At 49.2% G+C, this 16,225-nt stretch overlaps 1 long non-coding RNA gene across 1 annotated transcript in view; it reads left to right on the forward strand.

Annotated features, from left to right (window-relative positions):
• Positions 1-2,470: 2,470 nt before the first annotated feature.
• The window catches only part of LOC132585382 (uncharacterized), a 53,398-nt gene continuing 39,643 nt past the window's right edge, over positions 2,471-16,225 (forward strand). Inside the window, exon 1 of the long non-coding RNA XR_009556306.1 lies at positions 2,471-2,882. This is a non-coding gene — a long non-coding RNA (uncharacterized LOC132585382). The remainder of the gene's footprint in view (positions 2,883-16,225) is intronic.

Raw genomic sequence — 16,225 nt, forward strand, 5'->3', positions numbered from 1 at the left:
TGTATTGGGAGGGATGGTGGCTCAGTGGAAGAGCCTCTGCTTGCCATGGAGAAGGTCCCAGGTTCAATCCCCGGCATCTCCAGTTGAAAAGGACCAGGCAGGAGTTGATGGGAAAGACCTCAGCCTGAGACCCTGGAGAGCCACTGCCAGTCTCAGAAGACAGTTCCAAATCTTATGGACCAAGAGTCTGAGCCAGTATTTGGCATCTTCATGTGTGTTTGTATGAATATCCTGACTTTGACCTTGGTGGGCCCAAGAGGATCTAATTCAGTATACGGCGGTTTCATGTGTTCACGTGTCTCAGAAGGCAGAAAGGTTATGTGAATTTTTTTTTTCACAGTTTCACTTCCTGGCTTGTTTATTGGAGCCCATGTGAAATGCTGTTCCCCCAGTGGCAGCCTGCAGTGGTACAGTCAGTCCATTCCACCGCTGCGAGACTCTACTGCCTTGCTCCTATCTGCCTGCTGCACAGACAGCAGTCTGCCTGCTGCAACCTTCGTAGAGCGGGAGTGATACAATAGTCCCTTGAGAACCCACTCCGTCTTTACAAGGAATGAGCTAGAGCCTTGTGAGGAAGAGACAGGATTTTGGGGTTCCACTTAAAAGCCATCAGTCTTGATAAAGGCAACGAAACGTTTATCACCGGCTAACGTGGACTGGCTTCATGTGGATGAACTTATTCTTTATCCTAACACCCAGGGCTTCTTTGGGGGGGGGGGGGGGGGGTTGAGCAGGAATGCACAGGAACACAGTTTCGGCTGGCTTGGTGTCCGAGGGTGTGGCCTAATATGCAAATGAGTGCCTGCTGGGCTTTTTCTAAAAAAATCCCTGTATGAAACAATGGTGACTCCAGAGTGTGTGGCCTGGTATACAAATTAGTTCCTGCTGGGCTTTTTCTACAAAAAAAAGCCCTGTGTGAAACAATGGTGACTTTAGAGGGTGTGGCCTAACATGCAAATGAATTCTTGCCAGGCTTTTTCCTACAAAAAAGCCCTGTGTGAAACAATGGTGACCCCCTCAGAGGGTGTGGCATAATATGCAAATGAGTGCCTTCTGGGCTTTTTCTACAAAAAGGCCCTGTATGAAACAATGATGACCCCCCCAGAGGGTGTGGCCTGATATACAAATGAGTTCCTGCTGGGCTTTTTCTACAAAAAAAGCCCTGTGTGAAACAATGGTGACTTTAGGGGGTATGGCCTAATATGCAAATGAGCTCTTGCTGGGCTTTTCCTACAAAAAAGCCCCGTGTGAAACGATGGTGATGTCAGGGGGTGCACCCCCCATAGTTCCTGCTTGCACTCCTTTAAGAAGGCCCATTTCACACTAGAATAAGTGATGATTCAAGCCAGTCTCTCTTTGCCAAGTCATCCTTCCCAGAACAGAATGTCATTTATTGGCATGGTCTCTCATCACTTTTATGGGAAACTGTCCATTATTTTTGTGTGTGGAAGCTTTCAGATCTCTAACTTACTAATCAAAGCCCTGCCTTTATAGTGGTGGCAGCTGCTAGAAGATAAGGAACCAGGCTAATAAATGCCTGTTTACAAATATGCTACATAAAAATACACCCTAACGTAGTGTTTATTGTCTAACGGCCAGAGGTCATTACAATTAGGACATGCCAAAGGGACGAAACACAGAAGAAGAAGAAGAAGAAGAAGAAGAAGAAGAAGAAGAAGAAGAAGAAGAAGAAGAAGAAGAAGAAGAAGAAGAAGAAGAAGAAGAAGAAGAAGAAGAAGAAGAAGAAGACGACGACTGCAGATCTATATCCCGCCCTTCTCTTTGAAACTCTCAGAGTGGTTCTCAGAGAGAGCCAGTTTGGTGTAGTGAAGTGCATGGACTCTTATCTGGGAGAACTGGGTTTGATTCCCCACTTCTCCACTGGCATCTCCTGGAATGGCCTTGGGTCAGCCATAGCTTTGGCAAAAGTTGTCCTCGAAAGGGCAGCTGCTGTGAGAGCCCTCTCAGCCCCACCCACCACATAGGCTGTCTGTTGTGGGGGGAGAAGATAAAGGCGATTGTAAGCCGCTCTGAGTCTCTGATTCAGAGAGAAGGGCGGGGTGTAAATCTGAAATTCTTCTTTTTCTTACGATCTCCTATATCTTCTCCCCCCACAACAGACACCTTGTGAGGTAGGTGGGGCTGAGAGGGCTCTCCCAGCAGCTGCCCTTTCAAGGACAACTCCTGCCAGAGCTATGGCTGACGCAAGGCCATTCCAGCAGGTGCAAGTGGAGGAGTGGGGAATCAAACCTGGTTCTCCCAGATAAGAGTCCGCACACTTCACCACTACACCAAACTGGCTCTCCTTTTATGCGATAAAAGACCCCTGTTGCAAACTAGGTGGAATCCTGCCCTTGCTTTTCCACCCATGTGCAGGCACCAAGCTTAGAAAAGCATGCATTGCATGTCCTGGAACAAACACATGCAGATTAATGCTCTGTTCCCATGCTGAGCGTCCCAACCACGAACATCCCAGATGTCTTCGGTATCTGCTTCAGCCGGCTGTTCGCTCTCTCTGAGGCCAAAAGCAATATTCATCATTTCATTTCATGTTCAGGGGACGGGACCTCCTCTCATGTTTCAGAAAGGGGCTGGGAAATACAGGAAGCCAAAGTTTTTCCTATTTAAGGCCGGGGGTGAGGAATGTCTGCGGCTGAGTTCTGAGCAGGGCCCGGTGGCTGAGGGGGCAGGAAACCCATTGATGGTGCACATTTGATTTTTTTTTAATTCTTTTTCCCCCACCTTCATTTTTTCTTCCTTTCCTCTTTTGCACATAGAGTCTCATGCCTAATCTCCTTTAGGCGCGATGAGCTGTGTGCAGGGAGCCGTTTTGCTTTGCCTCGCCGTGTTACAACCATCCTTCATTTTGGCACAACAAGACGGTGAGTGATCCCCGCTTCATGCTTTCTGGAGGATTTCTTTTTAACAAGCTTGTTGTCTGTTTGTCGGTTCAGTTTCAGGGGGTTGCGAGAAACCTGCGCGCAATCGAAGCAATGTGCCTTTTGCCACTTGAGGTAAATGAAGAGGCGGCTGCGAAACGACGCTGCCGTAAATAAGCCGGTGCTCTTTCCATGCTCTGGAACATGATGCGCACTCCCTTCTCGGCTTCTTCTCCTTGCAGGCTGACCTGGGTTCGCTTGGCGAGTCCAGGAAACTTGTGTCATGTTCTTGCCTCGGCTTTTGGACATGAGATTTCTTCTCCGCTAGCTCAGAGAAATCTGGAACTTATTTGCTCCAGACAATGTCTTCTACTGTTTGTGACAGGATTGTTCTTTGTTAGAGAGGAAACATGGGCTTTGGTGTTGCAGGCTCTCCTTTCTTTTTTTTTAATAGGGGGAAAAAAAGGTTCTCATAGGAAACAGAAAGGCTTACTGTATAAACCAGATTGCTTTGATTCCCCTTTTGAAAAAGAGCTCTCCAGCGTCTTGTGGACTTCCCTGCTTCCGAGATGTTAACAGAAGGGCGGGCGAACTCGGTGGCGTTATACCCTGCTAATTAAGGTTGCCAACTCCTGGTTTGAAGATGCCTGGAGACAGTGCCCGATTAAACCCTGTGGAGGCCCCTAGGCAGTGGAAATATTGGGGGGGGGCCTCGCAAATTATCTCAGAGTCTGAGCGCCTGCCTCACCGCCCACGGCCCCCACTGCAGCCTGCAGGCATCTTCTCAAAAGCCCCTTTGACTAAGCTGCAGGGGAGAGGTAGAGAGAGGAGGGTTGCCAAGTCCAATTCAAGAAATATCTGGGGGCTTTGGGGGTGGAGCCAGGAGACTTTGGGGGTGGAGCCAGGAGACATTAAGGGTGGAGCCAAGATCAAGGGTGTGACAAGCATCATTGAACTCCAAAGGGAGTTCTGGCCATCACATTTAAAGGGACGGCACACCTTTTCAATCCCTTCCTTCCATAGGAAATAATGAAGGATAGGGGCACCTTCTTTTGGGGCTCATAGAATTCGACCCCCTGGTCCAATCTTTTTGAAACTTGGGGGGTATTTTGGGGAGAGGCACTAGATGCTATACTGAAAATTTGGTGCCTCTACCCCAAAAAACAGCCCCCACAGAGCCCCAGATACCTACAGATCAATTCTCCATGATTTTCTATAGGAATAAATCTCCATAGGGAAGAATAGAGTTCCCAGAAGACATTTCCCTCCCCTCCCCCCGCTTTCTGACGACCCTGAAGCTGGGGGGGGGGCTCCAAACTGGGGGGTCCCCTGCCCCCACCTGGGGATTGGCAACCCTAAGAGAGAGGCAAACTTGGCAACAACTCCAGCAGCAGCCGCACCAGGCAAGTCGGGCAAACAGCGGCTCAGCTGACTGCTCGTGCAAGCTGGGAGGGCTGCAAGCGGGGGGGGGGGGGACGGGAGGAATAACCAGCCCTGGTCCCCTAAAGGCATGGGGGACCATAGGCCAGTGCCTACTTGGCCTAATTATTAATCCGGCTGTTCCTGGAGATTTGGGGGTGGAGCCTGGGGAGAGACCTCAGCCTGGTTTAATGCCATAGTTCAACCTTACTGTCTCTCTCAGCTACAGATGGAGTTAGGAACCTCTCTCGGTCTCTCCTCTTTCCTATCAACCCCCCCTCCCCTCGCTCATCAGAGGCTGCTGCAAGACCTTACATGCACATCTAAGTGCCGAAGGCTAGAATCCAAAGCGGCGTCATCTCATGCACAATTAAACGCCATGAGTCGTATGTCTGAGGGAACATGCCCCGTGTTGGGATGTTTGTGTACAGGGAACAAAAGGGAGGCAGATTTAAAATGGAATTTGCCTCAGGTTCTGTGACGTTTGGTAACATGGATACATGGCTTTGGGCTGCTTTCACAAATGAGTGTTCGGGTGTGGAGGTACGGGCAATGTTCCCTCAAGCTGCAGGATGTTGTGAGCAAAGAGAGCCAGATTGGTGTAGTGGTTAAGTGTGCGGACTCTTATCTGGGAGAACCGGGTTTGCTTCCCCACTCCTCCACTTGCACCTGCTGGAATGGCCTTGGGTCAGCCATAACTCTGTCAGAGGTTGTCCTTGAATGGACAGCTGCTGTGAGAGCCCTCTCAGCCCCACCCACCTCACAGGGTGTCTGTTGTGGGGGGAGAAGACATAGGAGATTGTAAGCCGTTCTGAGTCTCTGATTCAGGGAGAAGGGCAGGGTATAAATCTGCAATTCTTCTTCTTCTTCAAAAATTCTACTTTGTGAGCTCCTGGCATTAAAGTTGTGAGCTCCTGTATCAATTAGTGTGCTCTGGTGCCATCCATCCTGAGCTAAGACAAAAATGGGTGAGCTGGAGGCTAAAAATCTGTGAGCTAGCTCACGCTAACTCAGCTTAGAGGGAAAGCTGGTTACGGAGCAGGCTTCTGATTTCATTGGAAATCCAAGAAGTATGTGTTGACAAATTGATTAATAGGAAATAACATGGGCAGCAGCATTTCATAGCTGTCATTTCATTAGCTGTCAGCGTTGCCAAACTCCCTCATATTGGCAGAATCCGTGTGTATAATTATGGGAAGGGCTTTTATGATTAAAGGGATGACAAACCTCACTGAAATGTGTGTGATTGCTGCATCACCTTTACCACAAGTTGCTAACTCTGGGTTGTGAAAATCCTGGAGGTTTGTGGGGGAGGAGCTCAAAGAAGGTGGGGCTTGTGGGAAGGGAAGGGCCTCAGGTCGAACGCCATGGAGTCCACCTTCTAAAGCGGCCATTTTCTCCAAGGAACATATTTATGTAGGCTGGAGAACAGCCATAACTTGGGGGGGGGGGTGCCTCCAGGTCCCAGCTGGAGTTTGGCAACCCTGTGTTTGCTTGTGCAAACTGTCATTCTTGAGTGAGGCAGGTATGACGCTGTGCAAAGTGCAAATAATAATAAGGGCCAAGCAAAATGTCTCCCCCACATGCACACACACACACACACACACACACACACAAGAATTGAAACACATGCCTTCCAATTTGGGGACTTAACTTGCAATACTGAGGGATTTAATTTGCCAGCCCAGGACACTGTTTCAATAGCTATTCCCCTGCCCTCACTCCGTGGTATAGTCTATACCAGGGTGGCCAAACTGTGGCTCTGGAGTCATATGTGGCACTTTTTATACATATTGTGTGGCTCTCAAACCAAGTCAACCAGAGAATGCATTTAAAGTTAAAGTTGCTTTCTTTCTAGCTCTCACTCTCCCTCCCCCATCCACCTTCCTTCCTTCCTTCCTTCCTTCCTTCCTTCCTTCCTTCCTTCCTTCCTTCCTTCCTTCCTTCCTTCCTTCCTTCCTTCCTTCCTCCCTCCCTCCCTCCTTCCTCCCTCCCTCCTTCCTTCTTCCCTCTCTCCTCCCTCCCTCCTTCCTTCCTTCCTTCCTTCCTTCCTTCCTTCCTTCCTTCCTTCCTTCCTTCCTTCCTTCCTTCCTTGTGGCTCTCAAACATCTGATGTCCATGTCTTGCAGCTTTCAAACGTCTGACATTTATCCTATGTGGCAAGTTTAGCCACCCCGGTGTATACAAGTCTTTTGGTTGGTTAGGCATTCTCCTCACTTCCACATAATAATGAGTAATATCCAGTCTTTCCTTTGCACATTTGGTCCCTAGAGATTATATTGCAATCCTACATTGGCAACCACTCATGCAGCATCTGAGCTTTATGAGGGGCGGTAAAGAGAAAACTTGGCATCTCAAGGTTTTTCAGTGGCATCCTAGACCTTCCCTTAATTTAGGGCTGCCAGCCCTCCAATTTGGAGGCCCTCCCCCTGCTTCAGGATTATCAGAAATTGGGGGAGGGGAGGGAAATGACTGCTGGGCACTACATTATTCCCTATGGAAACCAATCTGTGGGTGTCTGGGGCTCTAGAGGGGTTGTTTTTGTGGTAGAGGCACCAAATTTTCAGCATAGCATCTGCTGCCTCTCCTCCAAAAAACCTACCAAGTTTAAAAAAGATTGGACTAGGGAGCCCAATTCTATGAGCTTCCAAAGAAGGTGTCCCCATCTTCCATTATTTTCAATGGAAAGAAGGCATTTAAAAGGTGTGTGGCCAGAACTCCCTTCGGAGTTCAATTGTGCTAGTCACAACCATGCTCCTGGCTCCACCCCCAAAGTCCCCAGATATTTCCTGAGTCAGACTTGGCAACCTTACCCTAATTAGGATTGCCAGCTCCTGGTTGGAAGATTCCTGGAGGTTTAGGGGTGGAGCTTGGGGTATAATGCCCATAGTTCAGTCTTACCCTCTCTCTCAGCTAGAGATGTAATTAGGAACTTGTCTCTGTCTTTCCTCTTTCCTATCAAGTATCTTCATTCCTAAATAAACTTTCATCCACTCTTTAATCAGGTTGTGTGCCATTGCTAGGTTAATTACTCTGTCGACAATAGAGTCAACCCCCTGAAGCATCCATTTTCTTGGGGGGGGGGCGGGATTTGGAGATCAGTTGTGATACTGGGAGATCTCCAGGCCTTGCCTGGAGCTTGGCAACCCACCCAACATCTCTCTCTCTCTCTCTCTCTCTTGCTCCCCACAACCCAGTTATTTATTTATTTCAGATTTGTGGTAATGTTATACTGAGGTTTAAGAGCATAGGAACATAAGAGAAGCCATGTTGGATCAGGCCAATGGTTCATCCAGTACAACACTCGGTGTCACACAGTGGCCAAAAAAACCCAGGTGCCATCAGGAGCTTCCATCAGTGGGGCCAGGACTCTAGAAGCCCTCCCACTGTTGTCTCTTCCAAGCACCAAGAATACAGAGCATCACTGCCCCAGACAGAGAGTTCCAACAATACGCTGTGGCTAATAGCCACTGATGGACCTCTGCTCCATATGTTTACCCAGTCCCCACTTGAAGCTGTCTATGCTTCTCAAAAGAAGTTCTCTCTCAGAACTCTCTCAGCTCCACCTACCTCACAGGGTGTCTCTCATGGCAAGAGAAAGGGAAGGAGATTGTAAGCCACTTGGAGACTCCTTTGGGTAGAGAGAAGTGGGGTATAAAAACCCAACTCTTCTTCTTTGATCTGCTCTTGAGTTTCTCCCATAGTGTTTGGCTCGGGCTTTGAATCTTCTTGGGTGGAGGTATCGAAGAAATCCAAACCATACCCTTCCCCCTGATATTCTTGTTTTTCTCATGATCATTTCAGTGCAGGGCTATTTTCTCGAACAAGCGAAGGAATCTGATTACCATACAAATGGCTTACTTTCCATGAAGAAGATGAAGTACCCTCTTAGGAGTTTCTCTTTCCATAAAAAACCTAAAATCTACCTCATGTGTTGTTGTTTTACATATCCACTTTCTTTTGCCTTTCCATTTTCTTTCCACAACAGACCAGATTTTTTTAAAAAATGCAGTCGTGACAAGGTTATTGGAGTTGTACAGTACAGTCTAGACAGCACATAAAAAGCGTGCTGGCGTGCTAATGTTTCTGGGGGCAAGGCGAGTCTTCCTAGGCACTTGGAATTGTTCTGAAGGTGTCAAGGACCAGTGTGGTGTAGTGGTTAAGCGCATGGACTCTTATCTAGGAGAACCAGATTGGATTCCCTACTCTTCCACAGGCAGCTGCTGGAATGGACTTGGGTCAGCCATAGCTCCCTTGCAGAGCTGTCCTTGAAAGGGTAGCTTCTGGGAGAGCTCTCTCAGCCCACCCACCCCACAGGGTGTCTGTTGTGGAGGAGGAAGGTAAGGGAGATTGTGAGCCACTCTGAGATTCAGAGTGGAGGGTGGAATATAAATCCAATGTCGTTGTCTTCCTCCTCCTCCTCTTCTTTCTCATCTTCTTCTTCTTCTCCTCCTCCTCATCTTTCTTCTTCTCATCTTTCTTCCTCTTCTTCTCCTTCTTCTCCTCTTCCTCATCCTTCTTCTTCCCACACTTGCTGTCCTCCACTCACCCTTCCTGCCCATCTCCTTTTTTGGTGACCCTTCCCACCTTCTACACTCCCAGGTGCACGCACTGCCCAACACAGCCTGTGAAGGATGGGCAAGCCCTGGGAGGAATAGGAACTGAGCAAGTGGACAAGGAAAGAATACAGAGCAAGGTAGTGGTGGGGAGGGATGCAGGCAGGTGAGCAGGGAGGTGTGAGTTGGGGGGACACAATGGAAAGCAGAAAAGGGAAAGGGGCCCCCATGGCCCACTGGAACCTGCCCTGCTTAGGCTAGTAATCTTCCTCCTCTCTATTAGCCTCTGTATCCTGGTTGCCCTGCCTTTTGGCTACTTCTCAGGTCACAGTGTAGCATTCCTAATCAGGTCAGAGTGGCAGATGGTGGCCTGTTGACCAGGGCTTTTGGGGGGCAGGAGCGAACCGGAGCAGAGCTCCACTTGGGCTGGCCAGGGCTCCAGCTGGCAAGCTAGGGACGGTGCAGGGAGGCATCTTTAAATGTCTCCCCCATGGCTTCAGCCTTCCCTAGCATGCCTGCTGCAGTGGGGAAAGCATCGAGGAGCTCCTGCTGGGCTTTTTCTCCCCCCCCCCCCAAAAAAAACCCCATCCTGTCAACTCTGTACAGACCAGCAGTGCTAAAAGTAGGGTTCCCTGCCCTCAGGTCCCAGTGGGAGATCTTCCAATTTAGGGGACTCCTCTCTTCCATGGACCAGCTGGCTGGCTGGGGAAACCACTCCCCTAAACTGGGATGTGGCGTGGAGGACACACTGGTTTTTGGCAAACTCTATGGTTTAAGCCCAATTTGGCCATAGAGTTTGCCCAAAAACCAGAACATCCCCTGTGCAACATCCCCAATGCAATGATGTCACTTCCGGGTGATGTCATTGCATTGGGGATGTTGCATGATGTCCCCACCCAACCTTGGAAACACCCCCCACCCAAATCCCACCACTGGACTGGTGAGGGGACCCAGCAACCCTAGCTAAAAAGGTAATATTCCACAACATCTGTTGCTCCTCCCTGGTTTACCTGTGAGTGCCGGGATACATTGGGAAGCGACAACAAATGTAGCAGTGATACCAGATGCCCTTGGTTGTCACTCCTGAACAGAGACTGTGAATAGGCTGTGTCAGTGTGCCATTGATAACAAGAATTTGGCCATAGGAGCAAAGAGAATGGTTCTCCAATGGAAATGTTTGTTCTCCAGAAGAACCGCTTAATATGATTGACATGGAATTCACTGCCACAGGAGGTGGCGGCAGCTACAAGCATAGCCAGCTTCAAGAGGGGATTGGATCAACACATGGAGCAGAGGTCCATCAGTGGCTATTAGCCACAGCATATTGTTAGAACTCTCTGTCTGGGGCAGTGATGCTCTGTATTCTTGGTGCTTGGGGGGACAACAGTGGGAGGGCTTCTAATGTCCTGGCCCCACTGATGGTCTTCCCGATGGCACCTGGGTTTTTTGGCCACTGTGTGACACAGAGTGTTGGACTGGATGAGCCATTGGCCTGATCCAACATGGCTTCTCTTTTGTTCTTATGTCTAGGGCTGTAATACTCTGTATTCTTGGTGCTTGGGGGGGGGGGTCACAGTGGGAGGGCTTCTAGTGTCCTGGCCCCACTGATGGACCTCATGGTGGCACCTGTATTTTAGCCACTTTGTGACACAGAGTGTTGGACTGGATGGGCATTGGCGTGATACAACATGGCTTCCCTTTTGTTCTTATGTCTGGGGCAGTGATACTCTGTATTCTTGGTGCTTGTAGGGGGTCACAGTGGGAGGGCTTCTAGTGTCCTGGCCCCACTGGCCTGGTCCAACATGGCTTCTCTTTTGTTCTTATGACTGTGAACAGGCTGTATCAGTGTGCCATTGATAACAAGGATTTTGGCCATAGGAGCAAAGAGAATGGCTTTCCAGTGGAAATGTTTGTTCTCCAGCTTAACCACCTAATGTGACTGATGCTTGGTCTCGGTTAGTAATTATTGGAACGGAATTTGGTGAGGGAAGCAGCCAGACGTAAAACTGGGAGCCAGCCAGGGGTTGGTCATAGACAGGCTGGATCGCGTTTGTTGTTTCTGTTCCAATCTGTTTGCCGACGGGTGCATTGAAAAAAACCCACTCCGCTGTTAGCATGGCATGCATACGGTGTCATTTATAGGGTTGTCAACTCCTGGTGGGGCCTGGAGAGCCCCTGAAATTACACTTGATCTCCAGATCACAGAAATCAGTTCCTCTGGAGAAAATGGCTGCTTTGGAGGGCGGAGTCTTTGGCATTATATCCTGCCGAGGTTCCATTCCTTCCTCAAATCCTGCCTTCCTTCGGTTCCACCCGCAAATCTCCAAAATGCTCCCTACCCCGAAGAAGAAGGAGAGCTGGTTTTTATACCCTACTTTCCTCTACTCTAAGGAGTCTCAAAGCAGCTGACAATCGTTTTCCCTTCCTCTCCCCACAACAGCCACCTTGTGAGGGAGGTGGGGCTGAGGGAGGTCTGAGAGAGAACGCTGATTGGCCCAAGGTCATAAGAACATAAGAGAAGCCAATAGCCCAATCCAGTCCAACACTCTATGTCACACAATGGCCAAAACCCATGCCACTTGGAGGGCCATCAGTGGGACCAGAACTTCAGCACCCTCCTGCTGTTGCTCACCAAGAATACAGAGCATTGCTGCACCAGGCATAAGTACCTAAGAGAAGCCATTTTGGATCATGCCAATGGCCCATCCACTCTGTGTCCCATAAGAACATAAGGGAAGCCATGTTGGATCAGGCCAATGGCCCATCCAGTCCAACACTCTGGGTCACATAAGAACATAAGAGAAGCCATGTTGGATCAGACCAATGGCCCATCCACTCTGTGTCCCATAAGAACATAAGGGAAGCCATGTTGGATCAGGCCAATGGCCCATCCAGTCCAACACTCTGTGTCACATAAGAACATAAGAGAAGCCATTTTGGATCATGCCAATGGCCCATCCACTCTGTGTCCCATAAGAACATAAGGGAAGCCATGTTGGATCAGGCCAATGGCCCATCCAGTCCAACACTCTGTGTCCCATAAGAACATAAGAGAAGCCATGTCGGATCAGGCCATTGGCCCATCCAATCCAACACTCTGTGTCACACAGTGGCCAAAAACACCAGGAGGTCCATCAGTGGGGCTAGGACACTAGAAGCCCTCCCACTATTAAAACCCCCGCAAGGCAACAAGAATACAGAACACTACTTGCCACAGCAGCCTCATGTGTCTCAAGGTGGTTGACAATCGCCTTCCCTTCCTCCCCACAACAGGCACCTTGTAAGGCAGGTGGGGCTGAGAAAGGTCTGAGAGAGACCTATGACTGGTCCAAGGTCGCCCAGCTGGTCTTATGTGTCTCAAGGTGGCTGACAATCTCATCTCCCCACAACAGCCATCTTGTAAGGCAGGTGGGGTTGAGAGAGTCCTGAGAGAACTGGGATTGGCCCAAGGTCCCCCAGCAGGCTTCATGGGAAGGAGGAAGGGGGGAATCCAACTAGTTCTCCAGGTTAGAATCTGCCACTTGCAGTCACTACACCATGCAGGCTCAACCTAAACTTGGCAACCCTCTTGTTCTTGCATGATGAAGGGATGGCCAAACTGCAGCTCAGGAACCAGTTTGGTGTAGTGGTTAAGTGTGCGGACTCTTATCTGGGAGAACCGGGTTCAATTCCCCACTCCTCCACTTGCACCTGCTGGAATGGCCTTGGGTCAGCCAGAGCTCTGGCAGAGGTTGTCCTTGAAAGGTTGTGCTTGTGAGAGCCCTCTCCAGCCCCACCCACCTCACAGGGTGTCTGTTGTGGGGGGAAGAAGATATGGGAGATTGTAAGCCGCTCTGAGTCTCAGAGAGAAGGGCGGGGTATAAATCTGCACTTCTTCTTCTTCTTCACATGTGGCTCTTTCACACTGTCCTCGGAAAGCCAGGCCAAACTTTTTGCAACATTTATTGAGATTTCCAAATCACAAATCATCGATCAGACATCCAATTGGACAAACATAGAGAAGTAAAAATAGAATAACAATGCAATTGTCAACATACATATGTAGTACAAAGCAGGAATCAAGTGCACCTTTAAGACCAACCAATTTTTATTCAGAACATAAGCTTCCGTGCGCTCTCTTAAGCGCACTTACGTTCTGAATAAAACGTGGTTGGTCTTAAAGGTGCCACTTTGATTCCTGCTTTGTTCTACTGCTTCAGACCAACACAGCTGCCCACTTGGATCTATATGCATACGTAGTGTTTTTGATTTAAGCGAGTATTGAATACCTACAAAGGAAAAGGTAGAATATCTTATCATACTATTACTGTTAAATACATTCAGATATTAGTGACAGTAATGCAGTTTTCTTGATGCAGTAAATTGCGAGCTTTAAGTTCACTTGAAATAACCTCTTCTTCAGCCAAATATTCCAATGCAATAGACCATTTTTCAGCAAAATAAAGCCTGGAGAGTGCAGGTCATATTGTTGCATTTGAGCTGATTTTTTCCCCCCGTCACAAATTGTTCCCAGCTTTTACAATGCCAGTGCTGGAGCTCACTTGTTTTCCCACTTGAGTGCAATCTTACCATGAAACAGATTGTCCCATTCGTTGGGTAGACATAATGCGAAAAGTGAGGAAAGGGTTCTTGAGCTAGGGTTGCCAATCTCCAGTAGGGTTGCCAAGTCCAATTCAAGAAATATCTGGGGACTTTGGGGGTGGAGCCAGGAGACTTTGGGGGTGGAGCCAGGAGACATGGGGGTGGAGCCAGGGTGTGACAAGCATCATTGGGAGTTCTGGCAGTCACATTTAAAAGGACCGCACACCTGTTAGATGCCTTCCCTCCACTGGAAATGATGAAGGATAGGGGCACCTATTTGAGGCTCATAGAATTGGACCCCCTGGTCCAATCTTTTTGAAACATGGAGGGTATTTTGGGGAGAGGCACTAGATGCCATGCTGCAAATTTGGTGCCTCTACCTAAAAAAGCACCCCCCCCGAGACCAGGGGATCAATTCTCTATTATACCCTATGGGAATCAGTCCCCATAGGGAATAATGGAGTCTCCAGCAGACACCCCCCCCTCCGCTTTCTGATGACCCTGAATGGGGGGAGGGTCTCCAAATGTGGGGATCCCCTGCCCTCACCTGGGGATTGGCAATCCTAATCTCCAGGCAGGGCCTGGAGACCTCCAATAATTACAGTTCATCTCCAAACAGCAGAGATTAGTTGCCCCGGAGAAAATGGCAGCTTGGAAGGGACAACTCTATGGCATTATGCCAAGGATAGCCAGGAATGGTCAAGCAACGAACAGGAGATCAGGAGGGGGAAAGGCATGGGGGGGGGGTGCCATCAGCGATGGTGTGACATCACTTCTGGGGAATCACTGGAAACTCTATGGAGTTTCCATCAAGTTTCTAACAATTCCTAGACAGCCTCAACATCACTTCTGGTTTTTCCTCAGAAGTGATGTCATAGCATTCACCCAATGGCCATTTTAAGATATATATATTTTTCTCAGCATGGCAGCGGGAAAACAACAGAAAATTGGAGCTAGGGGTGGGGGATTTGAGGCTCTATACTACGCTCCCCTCCCCAAACTCTTCCTCCCCAGGTCTTACCTCCAAAGTTCTCAAACTGCCATTGGCAACCCTCACTTGAGGCCTAGAAATGGGAAATCGCAGCTGCCAACTGAACTCCACCCCCTCTGGATGTCTGGGGACTTTGGGGGTGGAGCCAGGAGACAGTGGAGTAGAGCCAGAAGCTAGGGTGTGACAAACATCAAAGGGAGTTCTGGCAGTCACATTTAATGGAACCCCCTTGGATGTAGGATCTTAGTTTCCTGTAGAGCCCACATTTTCCAACTCAGAGCATACTATCTCTTTACAAGGAGGAATATAGACGTAAACAGGGGGTGGAGAAAACTTCTAGGTGGCTTTGTAGATAAAGTGCACAAGATGGTTAACTCCTTGTTTTTAAGGTTGTCAAGTCACCCACAGCTGCCAGAAGGAGACTTTCTTGCATGTACTCTGCGCACGCGGCATGATGACATCACCCAGAAGTAAGGTATTACTTCAGGCATGTCACATGAGGAGGCTCTACGAATTCACAGAAAACTCTATGGATTCATGAAGGGACACTCTAGCAATCTGGGGTGCAACTCCATATAGTTTTCCTCCAAATTGTTAGAGCATCCTTGCATGAAACTAGAGTTCTCCGCATATTCCTAGAGAATCCCCGTGCGACGTTCTCGGCGTGATACCTCACTTCCAGGCACTGCACACATCGCGCAGTAATGGGATGCTTTGGGGAACAGGGATCCCCTCGGGGGCCTCCTCCCGTTCGGGAGGTTGGGGCCTGCCAAAACAAGGGCTCCTCCACCCCCAGCAGGAACTTGGGAGCTACTTGTGTTCTTTCTCCAACCGCTGTTGTAGTCCATATCCTGGGTCCCGTCCAAGGTTGCCAAGTCCAATTCAAGAAATATCTAGGGACTTTGGGGATGGAGCCAGGAGACTTTGGGGGTGGAGCCAAGGAACTTTGGGGGTTGAGCCAGGAACAAAGTTGTGACAAGCATCATTGAACTTCAAAGGGAGTTCTGGCCATCACATTGAAAGGGACCGCACACCTTTGAAACGCTTTCCCTCCACTGGAAATAATGAAGGATAGGGGCACCTTCTTCGGGGGCTCGTAGAGTTGGACTCCCTGGTCCAATCTTTTTGAAACTTGGGGGGTATTTGGGGGAGAGGCATTGGATGCTATACTGAAAATGTGGTGCCTCTAACCCCAAAAAACAGCCCTCTAGAGCCCCAGATACCTACAGATCAATTCTCCACTATACCCTATGGGAAATGGTCCCTATAGGGAATAACGGAGTGCCTCCCTCTCCCCCCCCCCGCTTTCTGAGGACCCTGAAGTAGAGGGAGGGCCTCCAAACTGGGGGATCCCCTGTCCCCACCTGGGGATTGGCAACCCTAGCCCCGCCTTCTGCTGAAGAACTTCCTGTCTCCCTGCAATCAGTTCACTCGGCTCTAAAAGGCAACAGCTCGATTCTTTGCATTTGGGAAAGGGAGGGGAGTTTGGCTGGGAAAGTTTGAAACAGAACTGGGTGAGGAATGTTGGAGAAATCCCTACAGTCAAGTCCATAAGAATGTGAACACGCAGCTGCACTTCGGCGGTTTGTGCAATGCCGATTACCACATTGAGAAGGAGAATATTCTTGAAAAGTTGGCGTTGCCAAGTGGAGCCTCCAGGAGAGAGGGTGCTGTGGGGTGGGGTGGGGTGGGGTGGGGGAGCACTGTCCATGGCTTTTTGTGAGTTTGAAAAGTCTCAGTCTAAATGAAGGCAGAGGAGATCCACAGCCTTTCTCGAGGTGTTCCCGAAAATCAGGCCA

The sequence above is a fragment of the Heteronotia binoei genome, chromosome 16, assembly GCF_032191835.1.
Source record: "Heteronotia binoei isolate CCM8104 ecotype False Entrance Well chromosome 16, APGP_CSIRO_Hbin_v1, whole genome shotgun sequence".
Classification (NCBI taxonomy): domain Eukaryota; kingdom Metazoa; phylum Chordata; class Lepidosauria; order Squamata; family Gekkonidae; genus Heteronotia; species Heteronotia binoei.